Source organism: Dasypus novemcinctus, chromosome 4 (genome assembly GCF_030445035.2).
Source record: "Dasypus novemcinctus isolate mDasNov1 chromosome 4, mDasNov1.1.hap2, whole genome shotgun sequence".
Lineage (NCBI taxonomy): Eukaryota > Metazoa > Chordata > Mammalia > Cingulata > Dasypodidae > Dasypus > Dasypus novemcinctus.
The window spans coordinates 62,428,706-62,445,287 of record NC_080676.1 but is presented as its reverse complement, the minus strand read 5'-3'; the positions used below and the strand labels follow the sequence as shown (position 1 = coordinate 62,445,287).

At 39.7% G+C, this 16,582-nt stretch overlaps 1 long non-coding RNA gene across 1 annotated transcript in view; it reads right to left on the bottom strand.

Annotated features, from left to right (window-relative positions):
- The window catches only part of LOC139438816 (uncharacterized), a 34,032-nt gene extending 19,645 nt beyond the window's left edge, over window positions 1-14,387 (bottom strand). The window contains exons 1-2 of the long non-coding RNA XR_011648543.1: window positions 14,226-14,387; window positions 12,992-13,141 (exon numbers count right to left, since the gene is read on the bottom strand). This is a non-coding gene — a long non-coding RNA (uncharacterized lncRNA). The remainder of the gene's footprint in view (window positions 1-12,991; window positions 13,142-14,225) is intronic.
- Window positions 14,388-16,582: the final 2,195 nt, after the last annotated feature.

Below are 16,582 nucleotides of genomic sequence, written 5' to 3'. Positions count from 1 at the left end.
TCTCTAGGGCATACAACTATCAACTCTAGTACTAACTATAGGTTTAAATAGAGAGACAGCAGAGCCATGTGTAGGGAAAACACAACTGATTCCAATTCTATCACACTGGAAGTGTAAATTCCAAAGTAGGCCACCAAAATCCTGAGTTGTGTGCCCTGCCTATAGTGTCTGGTTGTCTCCAACATCCTCAGAAGCTCTGCTATTGGGCTGGGCAATGCTTGTCTATAAGCATGGTAAGGTGGGAAGGTTAAGTTAGACTGTCCACGGAACTGGGGCAAGGGTTGGAGGAGGGAGCAGGTAAACTCTGGGGATTTGTGGGTATGTTGTTGAAACTACAATGCTGGGAATGTTCCTTTGGCAAATATGGCAGGGAAGTGTTACTGGTTTAAGGTGTTGGATGTGGAGGACATGAGGGACAGGTCATACCTGGGGCAGGCTTCTAGGTAGTGTATAGTATTCATCTTGTCATAGTGTGTTATATCAAGGGATGGAGACTCGCATAATGAGCAGGAAAGTGTTGGACTCTTTCATTGGGAGTCCTGCTGTGATTACAAACAGACTGACAGGAATCTCTTGAGAGCAGAAACAATGCCTAATAGTGGAGGACAGCCCACTCATTATTGTTGCAAGTAACTATGAATCTGGTCCTTCAATGAGTTAATCTTGGTGGTTACCATGGGTTCCCAGGGAAGAGGGAGGGAGGAATAGAATATATGGAACATGGGACATGTTTGGGAAGATGAAATTGGTCTATGTGATTCTGCAAGGATAGATTCAGATCACATCAAACTTCATCAAAATCTATAAAAATATATGGTCCAAAATGTAAACCAAAATATAAATCATTGACCATGGTTAGCAGCAATGTTTCGATATTTGTACATCAATTGTAACAAATGCCCATCCACATGTAAAATGTTTTTAATAGGGAACAGGGAAAAAGGGAGAGGACGTTGGGTATACGGGAATCACCTATATTCTGTATGTGAGTTTTCTATAACCTAAATCTTCTTGGAAGTCAAAATGAAAAAAAATAAGACATTTGGAGACTAAATGGAAGCAAATGTCACTGTACATACAAGACAACAGATCTCACAGTGATGAAAGACATGTTAAAAAACTTTTGCAATTTAATATTTTTATTTTTATATTATTTCAAACTTTTAAAAATTTTTCATATTTTATTTGTTATTTTTAAAACCATCATTATTATATCATTTTCCTATTAATTATATTCAGTGTATTTTGTTGGCTTCAATTTCAAATAAATTTTGGATCACAAAAGAGTTACAACTGTGGCAGGGGAGGATAGCTGGTGCAGGGATAGGGAATGCATGGGAAGAGGTTCACCTGGGGCATACCTATAACACATATGAATACCTTCAGGTGTTCATGGGGTATTGTCACAGTAGGTGAAGATCCACACAATAATCAAAGAAATATTAAATTCCCATCCTGGGAGCTCTGCCACATTCTCTAAAGGGACAGCAAGAATCCCTGGAGTACAAGGGCAGTGACTACTGAAGGAGGATGGACCATTGACATAACCTCAATATTAACAATCATATTTATGAACCTTTACTTTTGAAATTGAAACTTAGACTATTTTTATAGGTTGCTAAGAGTTACCTCCTGAGATCCTCTTTGTTGCTCAAATGTGGCCTCTTTCTAAGCTGAACTCAGCATATAAATGCATTACCTTCTCCCCAGCATGGGACATGACTCCCAGAGATGAGCCTCCCTGGCACTGAAGGATTACAACCAAGCACCAACTACCAATGCAATTGGAAAAAGACCTTGACCAAAAAGGGGAAAGGGGAAAGACAAATGAGTTTTTACGGCTAAGAGACTTCAAAGTGAGTCAGGAGATCTGTTAGAGGTTATGTTTATGCATGTATCAGCAGGAACTCATTGACTGCCAAAATAAATGTTACCAAAAATCAGTATTTTTAATGTATATTTTATCTTCTCTAATATCATATCTTTATCTTGATTAAATATCAATTTAGAAGGTCTACTTCTTCAAATACTTTGTAAGAGGTTCACAGGAACATGCTTAATTCATGTAGTCCTTGGTTGTGTAAGCATCTAAAATCACAGTCCTTTTCTTTTATTGTTTCTTTTCTTTTTTTTGTAGGTACTGGGATATGAACCCAGAACCTCATACATGGGAAGCAAGTGCTCAGCCAGTGAGCTACACCCACTCCCCACTCCCTTTCCTTTTGATATTCTAGCTTCCAGTGTTTCAGAGAACTCTTTTGCCAAACCCATTCTCTTTTCCTTGAAACATACTCTCTTTCTAAAAATGTATAAAATGTGCTTTTATCTGTAGAACTTAAAATTTCACCAGAAAGTGTGCATTCACATTATTTGTATTAATTGTACATGTAATTCTATGATTTTTAATTTAAAAATATTGGTTTGTTATTTAGTCCCAGGAAATTTCTATGCATTTTTTTTCAGGTCCCAGGGCTGGGAATTGAACCCCAGACCTCTCTATATACTTTTTTTTTTTTAAGATTTATTTATTTATTTATTTATTTATTTATTTATTTATTTATTTATTTCTCTCCCCTTCCCCCCCCCCCCCACCCCACCCCAGGTTATCTGTTCTCTGTGTCTATTTGCTGCATCTTCCTCTTTGTCCACTTCTGTTGTTGTCAGCAGCACAGGAATCTTTGTTTCTTTTTGTTGCATCATCTTGTGTCAGCTCTCTGTGTGTGTGGCACCATTCCTGGGCAGGCTGCACTTTCTTTCACGCTGGGCGGCTCTCTTTACAGGGTGCACTCCCTGCGCGTGGGGCTCCCCTATGCGGGGGACACCCCTGCGAGGCACAGCACTCCTTGTACACATCAGCACTGCACATGGGCCAGCTGCACACAGGTCAAGGAGGCCCAGGGTTTGAACCGTGGACCTCTCATGTGGTAGACGGGTGCTCTAACCATTGGGCCAAGTCTGCTGCCTCTATATACTTCTAATTATTGTTCCTCCATTTTTTTCCTTTCCCTCTCCCCACTCCCTGAAGTTGCTTATCTTCATCAATTATGTATCCCAAATCTATCTTCTCTTTCTCTTAATCTCACTTATAGTCTTCATTTATTTGTCTTTTTGCTTCGTATTTTGGAATGTATTTTTAAATCCATCTTTTAGATCAGTAATTTGCTTTTCAGCACTTCTGTAAATTTTTTCCCCTTCTATAGATTGTGTTTTAATATCAGATATCAAATATTTTATTTTTTTTCCTAATTTCTGAGGGCTTTTATTACCAGCTTTCTCTTTTATAATATCTTCTGAAATCTCACTCAGAATTTGTATTAGAGATTTCTCTTTCTTGCTCTCCTTTTTCCTCCATTCTGTTTGAAAGAGTCCCACTTTATTTTGATTTTCCACTATTATATCTTTTCTTCCAGGCCTCTAATTTTCTAACATTTCCAGCACTTATTTCATTTTATTTTAATTTCTTTTGTACTTCCATTATTATGAAGATAGACCTTTTGGCACCATCAGCCAGTATAAGTTCCCACAAAACTATTCAGGCTGGGTTGTTAGGGGCTTTGAGAAATCGACTCCTTTCCAGGTAGGTCAACAACAATGGTATAGAGAAGTAGGATTCCTGCATTGAGGAAGTGGGAAGGTCATTGAATTCCTGAGCTTCTCCAGGTACGCTGAGGGAAAATGGAACACCGGAAAGGAGCAGAGCTGCTCAGCAGGAAGAATAGCTGGCATCAGCTAGGCTGATCTTCTCCTCGGGCTGGAAACAACATGCTAACTGGAAGGCAGGATTCCTGCTAGGCTTTGCTCCTTGCCCTCGGAGATGCAAACTACCACCTACTGCAAGTAGATCTCAGACTATTACCCGAATCAATGCCATAGAAGCTGAGGCTGCAGTCAAGACAATGGGACTCTCCCATGGTTCCTTTCTTCCCTGAATTTTATTATTTTTATTTCTATGTTTTTAAAGATTTATTTTATTTCTTTCTCTCCCTTTCCCCTTGTTGTCTTCTCTCTCTGTCCATTCGCTGTGTGTTCTTCTTTGTCCGCTTGCATTATCAGGCAGCACTGAGAATCTGCTTCTCTTTTTTTGTTGTGTCATCTTGCTACGTCAGCTCTCCATGTGTGCAGCACCATTCCTGTGGGTCAGCTTTTTTTCACATGGGGCAGGTCTCCTTGCAGGGCACACACCTTGCATGTGGAGCATCCCAACACAGGGGTGCCCCTGCATGGCAAGGCACTCCTTGCACGTGGCAGCATTGCGTGTGGGCCAGCTCACCACACCAGTCAGGAGGCCCTGGAGATTGAACCCTGGACCCTCCATATGGTAGATGGACACTCTATCAGGTGAGCCATGTCCTTTCTCATCTTCCCTGGATTTTAGCCACATACTTAAGCCATCTCAAACAGTGCTGAGACAGGGAGTGAGGTCAAAGCATGCCATTAGAGTACTTCATTTCCCCTCTACATTCTTAGAAAATATACTCCTTTTTTTTTTTTTTAAATCAGAAGGCAACAAGAACTTGTTTTTTAAAGGAAATGCAAGGTATAGTGGAAATAATCTGTGTGTGGAGTCAGAAGACACTGTACTGGATTCATAGCTTGGAACCAGTCTGACCCATATCCTCCTCAGTGTAATAAGAAAGACCCAACTCTTTCTGTGAGAAACAAACAATGTGAATGTGGAAATACCTTGTTGGTGGTAAACCACCATGAAAATGCTGTTGGTGTTACTGTTAATATCAATACGAATTGGAGCTATCATAAAAAAGAAATAGGCTAACTCATACAGTAATAAACTCCCTGGCACCCCTCTCTCAGAGATGTTTGGGAAAATTAATAATAGGACATTAGCATCATTAATCTCTGGATCTCTTTCCAATTTTTAAAAGTTTGTGATGCATCTAGTGCTTAGAAGTGTTGTAAGTCTGAGAAACAAAATTTCCCTAAAGTTATACCTAACTTCATGAATTCAAAATCAAGTAAGAATAAATATATGTTCTAAACTGTGGTAAAGTATGGCCTCAATATGTGGTTAGTACACACAGGCTTCTTCTCTCAGTAAAATAACTAGCTGCAGCCCTCTGGCAGGGTCCTGGCAGATGAGGGAGAGTTGGATCCCAGAGTTAATTAGCAAAATTTGACAGATCCTCTCTTGAGCCCTGAGCGCCAAACCCATCTGTTCCTGCTACTTCCTAGGCTCAGAACTCAAAGTCTCTAGTCTGTGCCTAGATGTGGTATAAATGAATGAGTTTGTAGGCTACCAGTTATCGAGAGAAGCCAGATACCCATGCTCAAATGAAACCTCAGTAGGATTTACATTTCTGTCAGTTATCATATTCAATCTATTCTGAAAATCAATGATCCTTGCTTCCTTGCTAGACTTCCACTGAAAACAGACAATAGAACCTTGTCCACATGAAATGAAAGTATCAGAATGACATGTGAAAAGGGAAATCAATCTGGCTATTGAGACTTTGCTACTTAATTCATTAATTTAGCCAACATTTACCAAGAATCCTTTATGTATGAGATACTTGGCTCAGCACTTTTCTGGAGGGGATCCAAAAAAGAATTAGTGACATGTTTTGCCCTTAAGATACGTATAGTGATAGGTATCAACAAATCATGACAAAGTAAAAATAATTGTGATAAGATCATTAGACTTGGGAGGTCAGATAAGGAAAGAGGTGGAGAGAGGGATCAATGTTGGTGCCAAGTATTTTGGCTGGGAGTGGTGGGACAGCCAGCAGATCAGACATCTCACAGTGAGCAGATCAGACTGCTCACTACCAGAAATTTTCATTCCATGGCCTCGGAGCTCTCCCAAAGGAAACTTTGTGGAGAGAGAAATGATACATTAACTGCAGGAGTTGGCAAGGAGCAAGGACTAGGAAACACTAATTACAGGCCAAAATAATTAACCAGCAAGACTAGGATCAGCTGCATGTAACCTCAGCTCATCTGCTCCTGAAAATGGCCAAGGGAGGATGAGGGGAAGAGTGTAGGCAGGACATTTTGCAAATGCTAGGGGACCAGCTGAGCTCAGACCTTGGTGACACTTGAGTTTGATGTGCTTGGCACTTTGACTCAGTTCTTTGAGCCCTTGGGGTGCCAAATGCACCGCAGCCAGCTGGCCAGTTGTCCAAACGTCACTTATGCCTCCAGACCACTAATTACTGGGCTCCCCTTTAGCCTTACTGCTACCTGCCATTAGGGGCTAGCTGGTAACAGCCACAGGAAATGGGTTGGAGCCATTAGACGATCCAGGTCAAGAAAGGTCAGGTCCTGCCTCCTGAGAGAAAAACCTAAGCTCTAGCTTTAAAATCTGGTGCCTGAAGCAGGAGAAAAACCTCAGGACTAGGAAAGAGGAATATGTTCTTTTCTCAGCCAAGCCATAAGGTCTTGGGCAAGCAAATTTTCTCACTCCATTTGCTTATCTGTCACCTGAACATCAATAATCCCTGGTTGTGAAATCAGATGGTATCAGAGGTATAGAAGCACCTTGTAAACTGTAAATGCATTTAAGGTGGGGGTTCTTACAACAAGGGGTCTGTGAGCTTGAATTGAAATTCAAAACAACATACTTGTGGGGACATGGTGGTGGGGGTGCGATAAATTTATTAAATGATACAGAGTTTGGTGTGGACTTAGTAAGGGGTCTGTGGTTTTCACCTGACTGGAAAAGGGGTCCATGGAACAAAATAGGTTAAGAACCCCTAATTTAAAGAGTTGTGATTACTGCTGTTGATGCTAATTGCTAACGTGAACATTTACTGTACGTTGAACTGAGAATGAAGAAATCAGCACTTTAGTCTTGCATCTTCCACTGCCAGTTGTATGACCTTGGGCAAGCCACTTCTTTTTAGACCTCACTTTTCTCATTTGAACCTGAAGGGGTTAGTCTAAATCAGTGTTTCTCAGACAGAAACACACATCAGAATTGCCTGCGGGGCTTCTTAAAAATGCGAGTGTCCAAGCTCTATCCCAGATATATTGAAGTAGATTCTTAAGAAATTAGAATTTTATGCTCACTGAGCACCCTTGGAATGGATAGTTAGCCTTGCCTGCCTTCCGCCTGGATGTAACTGCCCCCCACATGCTTCCAACTACTTGATCCCCATCCTAAGGATAAGCCTGGCTATACCTGGCAAACACTGATCCTGTCCTCAGGCTGAAGGCTCAGACCAAAGCTCTAGAACTCAGCAGCAAGTTCTCCTGGTGCTAAACTGACTCTGATCTCTTGTTCAGTCTCAAACCTAAGCCCCATCCAGCCATGGGGATGTGGCACTCACCTTCTTCTCCAGGTGAGCTTCATTGTTGTGCTTGTCCAGTCCTGTTTGTTGAACCACTGTGTTGCTTTGCTCAGAGTCTGGGATCCCATCCCTAAACCCCTGAGCCATTGAGAGGAAAGCTGCTACGAGCAGAAAGATTGTCATGCTATAGGGAACACCTCCTAGATTATCCAAATATCACCCATTCTTGAACCCCCCCTTTGATCATGCCACCCTCACAGAGAACCTACTGCCATCCTAGATTCACAATGGAAACTGCAATGTTCTTCCCAGGACCAAACATGGCCTGAAGCCTGACCAAGCATGTGGCATTTTCTGCCTGCTACCTGCCCTCTCTGAGGCTTATGGCTTCATCCCTCCCTCTTCCCCACCTGAATCCTACCCTGCCCAGCTGCAGTAAAATACGTTTGATCAGTTCTGTCCCATCATGGGATTTCAGTGGCTTTTAGTACCCCTCCCACCTGAAAAGTCAAACCTCAGAAAAAGCACTTGGCCTTGGTTTCCTCCTCTGTAAAAAAGGAGTGACAATATCTGCCTTGTAAGAACATTCCCTCTGACTAGAATGCTCATTCCCATATTTGAGCCGAACTCCTACTCATCCACAGACCTTAGACCTTAACCACTGCTTCAGAGAGAAGGCTGCCCTTATCAACACACCCCCGCCCCAACTGGGTTAGGACCCTACTGTTACATGCTCCAAATGTAACTCCTTAAACTCATGTAATTCATTAATTATTGGTTTAGTCTTTCTTTGAGGGTAGAAAACACCTTGCTCACCAATTAAATATCCCATGCCTGGTACGTAGTAGACATGAGATACATTCCTGATGCTGACAGATGATAGCACGTAGCACAGGCTCAGTGAATATTGTTCCCTCCCTCCCTCTCCTGTAAAACACTACAAAGCCTACCCCAGTAAATGAGCCCTGGCACAGATGAGCACCAGGGCAGAGTGAAACTGGTTCTTGAGGTCCATTCCAGCCTTCCATCAAGACCCTGTGCAATCTACAACCCAAGCAAGGAGCCAAAAGCTTCTAGAAGTCTGGAGAGAATCATGCCCAAACCAGTGGTAGTCAACCTGAAATTCTCAACAGTAAAAAAGCCACATCAGGGGATCTTTTAAAAAATATTGATGCCTGGGGCCTTCCCTTAGAGACTCCCTCTTAATTGGTCTTGCATAAGGCTTCATGGGTCAGAACCACTGATCTGGTTCAATCATCAATTTTTCAAACATGACTGAAGACTGAGGCATTAGTCCAAGAACCCTCAGTAGCTTTAGCAGAATTGGAGCTAAAACCTAGAAAAGCTGACTTTCCACCCATGGCTCCATCCACTTCATCAAGTAACAAATTGAAATCCCCTTTATCAATAGCAGAGGCAGCTTTCCTGGCACCAGACAAGGCTGGGGCAGGGAGCTCATTTTTTCCATCCTGAAGATCTGTTATTTAAAGCCTGTTTATGCAAGAAGGATATAATTAAAAGTGAATGAGTGTAATTCCTTTATCACAATGAATATTAATTAAAGATAAACACAGCATCAATATTCATTTAGAGGAAGATGGAGGCTAAAAGGCAAAGTGCTCAGATCAGGGTTGTCAATCATATCAGAAAGTAATGGGATGACAGGACACCAATAGCAAAATGTTGCTCTATTTTTTTCAATCCTCTTGGATCTAAAAGTTAGCCAAGATACAGATTTACTGTCTGGTAATCCATGTAATCCATGGCCTGTTTGGGTCCCATGTCTGCCTTGCTCAGGGCACAGCCCTCAGAAGATTTTAAGCTATAAAGACTCTTTCTTATGCCAGGTCAGGATGCTGGAGGCTACTGGCTTCTTAGGCCTTCCTGGCTAGGGGATGGTCAAATAGACCCAATAATCAGTCCTGTTGTTCTGAACTGTGAGCACTGGGAAAAGGACAAATGCATAGAACTTCCCAAGGAAGAATTCCCAAGACCACAGCAGGTCCCCTGTCCCTTGAGTTTCCTAAATCTGACAAATCAGACTCATCTGGGGAGGCTTTTGAAAACTACATATTTACAGTCTTCTACTATATCAAAATCTTTGAGGCTTAGGCCTGGAAATAAGCATTTTTAGCAAATTCACATTTTTGTCCAAGCTAAGATGCCTTCCTGCCTCCCTCTCTTCCTTTCTTCCTTCCTCTCTTCCTTTGATAAGCATTTATTAATCCTAAGGCCCTGTGCTAGTAATGGGTGAGGACAGAAAAATGTACTCTGTTTTTAGGTTTCTTGTGGTCTTACAAGAGAAATTAATACCAAAAAAAATGTAATAGTAACACAAAGTGATGGCTCCTGTCATGGAGGAGGAAAAACAATGTGAGAGCTCAGAGGCAGGAGAACCCAGTCTTGCATATGGAGTCTAGGAAGGCTTCACAGAAGAAATGAACATGGAATTGAGTTGAGTTGCATGTTTTCTAGCTGTGAAGGTGGGGAAGTATGGAGACAATGACTGAACTGTGGATTTAACTGGGAGGTAGAAAGAGTCATGTTTCATGAGGCTGATGTAGTCTGGATTATAAAAAGCCTTCAGTGCTATGCCAAGGCATTTGGATTTCATCATGAAAAAAAAAAGTAGCCAAGTTATTTCATAGAACATGAACATAAGTAAGGAGGAAATGATATTATTAAAGATTCAAAGACTAAGCCACACTCACTCTTCCTTGGTAGAAATGCATTTAGAGCTACAGATTTCAATGCTTCTTTATTATATTGGTGTTGGAGAAAAGGGGGTGCTCACTGGGACATGAAGAATGATTGTAGGCAGAAAGTTTATTGGGAAGCTCTCCCAATGGAGGGGGTCTGAAGAATAGACTTCAGTCTCCCCACTGGCATGGCAGGAGTCTGAAGAGAGACTTCAGCCCACTTCTGGGAAGGGGGGATTTGAACTTATACAGTACATCCCTAGGCAGGGAAATGATAGTTTGTGGGAGGGGGTTGAGTGTCCGAGTGAGGTGCAAGGTCCAATAGGAAGCCCTAGAGGTGAAATTTTTCCCTTGTATGGCTACAGGGTAGTGGGTTACAGGGTACAGGGCATTCTTGGAATGCTGGAGGAGCCGCTGGTGCTTTGGTCTAGAAGGGGTGAAGGTCTCTATCTCACTGTACTTCCATTTCCACGTGGTTTCTTTGCTCTACCTTTGGAGAAGTGCTGTGCTTTCAGAAAGCAGGCTTATGGGGGGACTTGTCTTTCCTCAATGCATGTCAGGGGGACCTGAGTCACAGCTTGTTAATTATTGCAAACTTAGTGAGGGGGAACTTCTAACAATTGGATTTTCCGTCAAATAAGTTTTGGGGGGATTTTTCAAAGAAATGCCAAATAGAAGATTGAAATCTACTTGAGCCAAGACAGTAAATGTTTAAGTAATAATAGGAGACAGAAGAAGAGACTAAACATTCAGAGAAAAAAAAACAATATCTTCCTAGAGAAGCCTGAATAGACAGGGAGGAGAAAAGAAGGTATTTCAGACTTGCTGGACACTGGGGGCAGCAGCAGCCCTCAGCATGGGCCCTTAACTACTCTCATAGAAGGTCTCCCAGAAGGTCTTGATGGGCCTTTTTACCTGGGACTGGGGGCAACTGCCTAAGAAAGAAGTGGGCACTGTTTGTCTGCTGTGGTGCAAACAGGGCAGCAGCATGCATGCCAACTCTGATGACCAAGAACTGGTGAGCCCATGGTACATTTTAGGAAGGAGTAAACTGATTCTGTCTTCCTAAGACTTACATAATCACAGACCTAGAGGCTTCCAGCTCAGGGTGTATGGGTTCTTCGATACCAATGTTCACAGTACAGAGATGAACAAAATGAATGTCTGAGTGCAGTAAGTCTCACAAGGTCGCTTTGCCATCAAGTCCCACCTGAAGTACAATCTCCTTCCCCCTTGATTAGAAAACTCAGCTGGACATTGGAATCATCTGGGAAGGCTTCTTTAAAAAATTATATTGGTGCCTATGTCCCCCCCACACACATACACACACAAACTCTGCATCCCAAAGATTCCCATTTAATTGGTATAGGGTGGGGCATAGAATTTAGATTTATAAAATCTCTCCAGATTATTCTAATGTGCAGCTATTCCTCTTTTTACTCTTAAACAGTCAACCTATAGGTGTAACTAGAAATTAAAGAATTATTCAGTAATTGAAGTATTACCTAAGAATGCTATTCCCATTTCAGTGGGGGGATTCTTTTTTTCCTTTTATAGATATTTTGCTGATTTTCCTTTCAAACTCCAAAAGTAGTTCACAGTTGTTGATGTAGTCCAAACAATACAGTAAACATATTTTTCTACTATCTAAAATTAAGCTGTATCTATATCCCACCACCACCACCACCACCACATTTACAACAACAAAAGAGTTAACTTCCTCCTCCCCCAGTCAAAATGGATTCTGGATCTAACATAATATCTATTTACTATTCATAGTCAACTCTTAGTTAGACTTGATTATAAGCTTATTTCTTTACCCAAGAATGTTTTCCCAATGATTTTCTCTTATATTCCTTTTCCATTTTGCTGAACTAGCGCTTTCAGAAATTCTTATAGTGAGAGTTATTATGCAGACTTTATATATCCAAAATGCTTTTATTTTACCTTATATTTCAATGATCATTAAGCTCAGTATAGAATTCCAGGTTCAAAAGTATTTCCTCCCATATGTCTTCTCACTCTTAAGACAGATTTTTCTCTGGCACTGGGATATTTTCTTCTATAGCATCTTTGGTTTTTCTACTATCTATTTTGTCTGTTTTCTCCAACTAGAACTCTTATTATACACATATTGGACTTTGACTCTGTCTCCCAAGTCTCTTAACTTTCTCCATTTTTCTACCTCTTGCCCCTTCTGCTCTAGAGACTGGCGGAATTGTTCAGCTCAGTTCAGTCTTGCAGCATACCAATGTTCTTTTTAGTTATGTCCAATATACTCTGCAGTTCATTTGTTGATTTTTTTCATTTCAACTATCTTTTTTAAAAATTTCTAATATCTCTAACTGGTACTTTTTTATATTGGCATGTTTTTGTTTCATAAATGTAAATATTAATCATTTTTTTTGTTTATTCCATTTTTTTCTTCTCTCTAGTACTAATATTTTTGTTGACTATTGTTCCTTTCTTTCATAGTGTTTGTTTCCCTTCAGCAATTCTTGATAACATGCTCAGCTTTGCATTAGAGATTTCTTTTGAGGCCATTAGAGATTTTTACCAAAATCTGACTCCAGTCCTGTGTTAGAGGAGTGGGATGTTCTGTAGTCAATGAATTGTGCCTGTGGCTGGATTTCTTCATATGGGAGCTCCTCTTTACCTATGGGAGTCACAATTGCTGCCGCCTCTCATATCCGGCACCCAAAGGCACTTTCCTGTTCTAAGGGCATTCATCCATGAATCTTGCTGCTTTGCTCAGTGAAGGGAGAGATAGAAGAAGGTGAGGACTGACAGTCCTTGCAGAGGGTCTGAACCATCCAGATCAGTGTGAGTATACTGCCAATGCTTACATGAAGTGTGCCTCTTTTTTTATTTTTATTAGCAATGAGCTAAGAGACTGATAGTGACCATAGGGATCCAGCCTGACCTTACCCTAACATCAACAAGATCTTTGAAAACTTCACCATACCACACATTTTAGTTTCCTAAGCTGCTTAAGTAAATACCGTGTAATGGGTTGGCTTAAACAATGGAAATTCATTCACTTACAATTTGAAGCTGGGAAAAAGTCTTCTCTTCCCAAAGACAAATTGCTGACAATCCTCTCCTCTGTCACATGATAAGGCATACGGCAGCATCTGCAGGTCTCTCCTTTCTCTTTCAGTCTTGTTGATTTCAGTTTCTTGTTTCCATGGTGTTCTGTGTGAATTTCATTCTGCTTATAAAGGACTCCAGAAATAGGATTAAAATCCAACCTAACTGTGGTGGAACACACCTTAACTGAAGTAATCTCATCAAAAGGTCCTACTTTTGATTAGGGAGATTAGATTTAAGAACATATTTTTCTGGGGTACATATAGATTCAAACCACCACACAACATCTCCTTAATCTGGGAATATGCATATGTAGATATATAAAAACTTATTTATATATACAAACATTATAAGGTCACACCCTAGCACTTAAGTGTGCATGATTAAGTATGTAAAATATTTGCCGCAAGACTTGACACTCAATAAAGGTGAACTAATATGATAAAGCATTGGTAGCAGAATGTATTACTATTATGAAAGGTCACATACTCTCCTACACTCTTTCTTTTCTTTGAAATCATATTTTGAGTTGGAAGGAGCTTTAGAAGCCACTTATTTCCATCTCTTCATTTTCACTTTTTTAAGTGAAATAAGTACATTCTCATATAGAAATTATGGAAAGGACAGAAATGTAAAATAATATAAAGAAAAATATCACCCATATTTTGATTACCAGAGAAAAGTGACATTTAAAAGTATCTGTTCCATAATTTATGAACTGTGACTGAGGAAGGAGAAATGGTGGGCCAACAACCCATCAGTGAGTATATTACTGATTGAGACTCCTCAATACCAGTCCTCTGTACTTCTCTCTGAAACAGGTAGGCTTTATTTTTTCTATTGCTTAGAGGAACACAAGATTGGCTACAAGCCTGGACAGAGTTACTGTCTCATTTTTTGTGAGAAGCCTGGATGAACCTTCAGCTCTGCCTGCTCTTGTCTTCTTTCTTGTCCATAATCATATTAGGCACAGCAGTTTATGTCTCTTGAATTTCATGGCTTCTCAGAACTGAAGAAATCATTCTGCTTTTACTTGTCTTAAAGTATTAGTGTGGCCTGTGTTTTGTCATTACATGTGTGGAGGCCATGCTAAGACCAGTCTTGAGGAGAGAAATGAATAGAACCATGGAAAACTATGCAATTGTCCCCCTGAACTGCCTGGAAACTCCTCTAAGAAGCTCAGATGTACCTCCAAGTTGAGTCCTTCTTCCTTTGCCCAGGTTGTTAGAGTATCAGCTCTGTGCTCCTTTAGCATTTAGTATATATCTCCCATATAGCATTTATAGGCATTTGTTTCTTTGCAGGTCTGTCTTGTCTGACGGATTATGAACTTCTTAAAGACATGGATCCAACACCTATAAAAATTCAAGGCAAATGTCAAGGGCTCAATAAAAGTATGATGAGTGAATGAATGACTACTGGATAAACTTTACCAAGGAGTTTTATCAAATATTTCAGAAGCATTTTGTTGATATGAAAGACAGCCCCAAGAACAAACAGGACAACTTCACCTACCATAATAAGCACAATGTAACAATAGTGTAGTTCACAGCTCAACCATTTTTACCAGTCTCTGAGAAGCACTTGTGAAGGTCACAGCCCAAGAGCATAGTCTCACTGAAAGAATGGGACCAAATCATAGGATTATAGACTGTATCCCCTCCCTCCATGCATTTACCACCTCATCAATAGGGCTCCAATATAATAACAAGGATTACAACCTAAAAGGACCTAATTTAAGAGGAAATCTCTAGGAAAGTCCAAAGACAAAGGAGAGGCAAAAACAAGGACAGCAGAGGAAATTTTAGCCTCTGACACCTACAGGAAACAGTAAGCACAAGCTAACTCCTAGTCAAACAAATATAAATCTTCACACTAAAGGCCTATTTACCTGAAATGTTTTTACCAGACACATCACATATGGCTTTCAACCAAAAATTTCAAGATACACCAAAAGGCAAAAAAAATAATAATAATAATTATCTGAAGAGGCAGAACAAGCATCAGAATGAGACTGAGATATAGTAGAGATTTTGGAATTATCACTGAAAATTTAAAATAATGATTAATATGCTTAGGATTCCCATGGAAAAAGTGGATAACATGCAACAATAGATGGACAACATAAGCAGAGTGATGGAAATGCTAAGAAAGACTCAAAAGGAAATGTTTGAAATAAGAAACATAGTAATAGCAATGAAGAATGTTTTTGATGGGTTCATCAGTAGATGGGATACATCTAAGAGAGAATCACTGAGCTTGAGAATATATCAATAAACACTTCCAAACTGAAATGCAAAGAGAAAAAAGAATGAAAAAGATGGAACAGAATACCTAAGAACTGTGTAACAATTACAAAAGGTGTAACATATACTTAATGGCAATAGCAGAAGGAGAGGAGAGAAAGGAACAGAAGAAATATTTGAAGTAAAAACAGCCAAGAATTTTCCAAACTTAATGGCATACACTAAACCACAAATCCAGTAAATTCAGAGAACCCCAAGCAGGATAAATACCAAATCATATTAAAACTGCAGAAAATCAAAGAAAAAAATTCTTGAAAGAAACCACCCCTCCCCACAACACACACATACAAATAAAACCAACTTTCCCATATAGCAAGGACAAGAATTACTTATCTTCAGAAGCCAAGCAAGATAGAAGAAAATAGAGTGAAATATATAAAGTAGTGAAAGAAAAACAACACACCAACATATAATTCTATATTCAGCAAAATTATCCTTCAAAAGGAAGGAGAGGGGAGCAGGTATAGCTCAGTGGTTGAGCACTGGCTTTGCATGTTCAAGGTCCTGGGCTCAATCCTTGGTACCTCTTAAAATAAATACATATATACATAAATAAGAAATAAAGACATTCTCAGACAAACAAAAGTTGAAGGAATTTGTCCCTGTACACTGGCCATGCAAGAAAGGTTAAAAAGAAGTTTTTCAGAGAGAAGGAAAATGATATAGGTCAGAAATGCAGATCTATAGAAAGAAAGGAATAAAAATTCAGAAGAAATAAATGAAGGTAAAATTCAATCTTTTACTTTTCTTCACTGATCTAACAGATAACATTTTGACCAATATAATAGTTGCAACAGTGTTTTGGAAGAATACAGCTTATTGGTAGCTGAAATATATGACTGAAATTTTATGAGAATGGAAGGGAAGAATTAGGAATGCTCTATTATATGATACCTGCCTTATTCATGATGCAATATAGTATTATTTAAAACTGGACTTATATTAGATGTAAATGTATATTGCAAATTTTAGGACAATATCTAAAAACGCTTTAAAAATATATTATTGATATGCAGAGGAAAAAACAATTAAATTATATAAAATGTTCAATTAAAACAAGAGAAGAGAGAAAAAAGAGTAAAAGACAAAAGAAGAAACAAAAAAACAAGAACAAAGAATAGAAAACAGCTACAAACATGGTAGGTATTAACCCAACTACACTAATAATCATTTTAAGTGTTTGTGTTCTAAATACACCAAATAAAAGAGACTTTTCTCAGAGTGGATTAAAAAAGCAAGA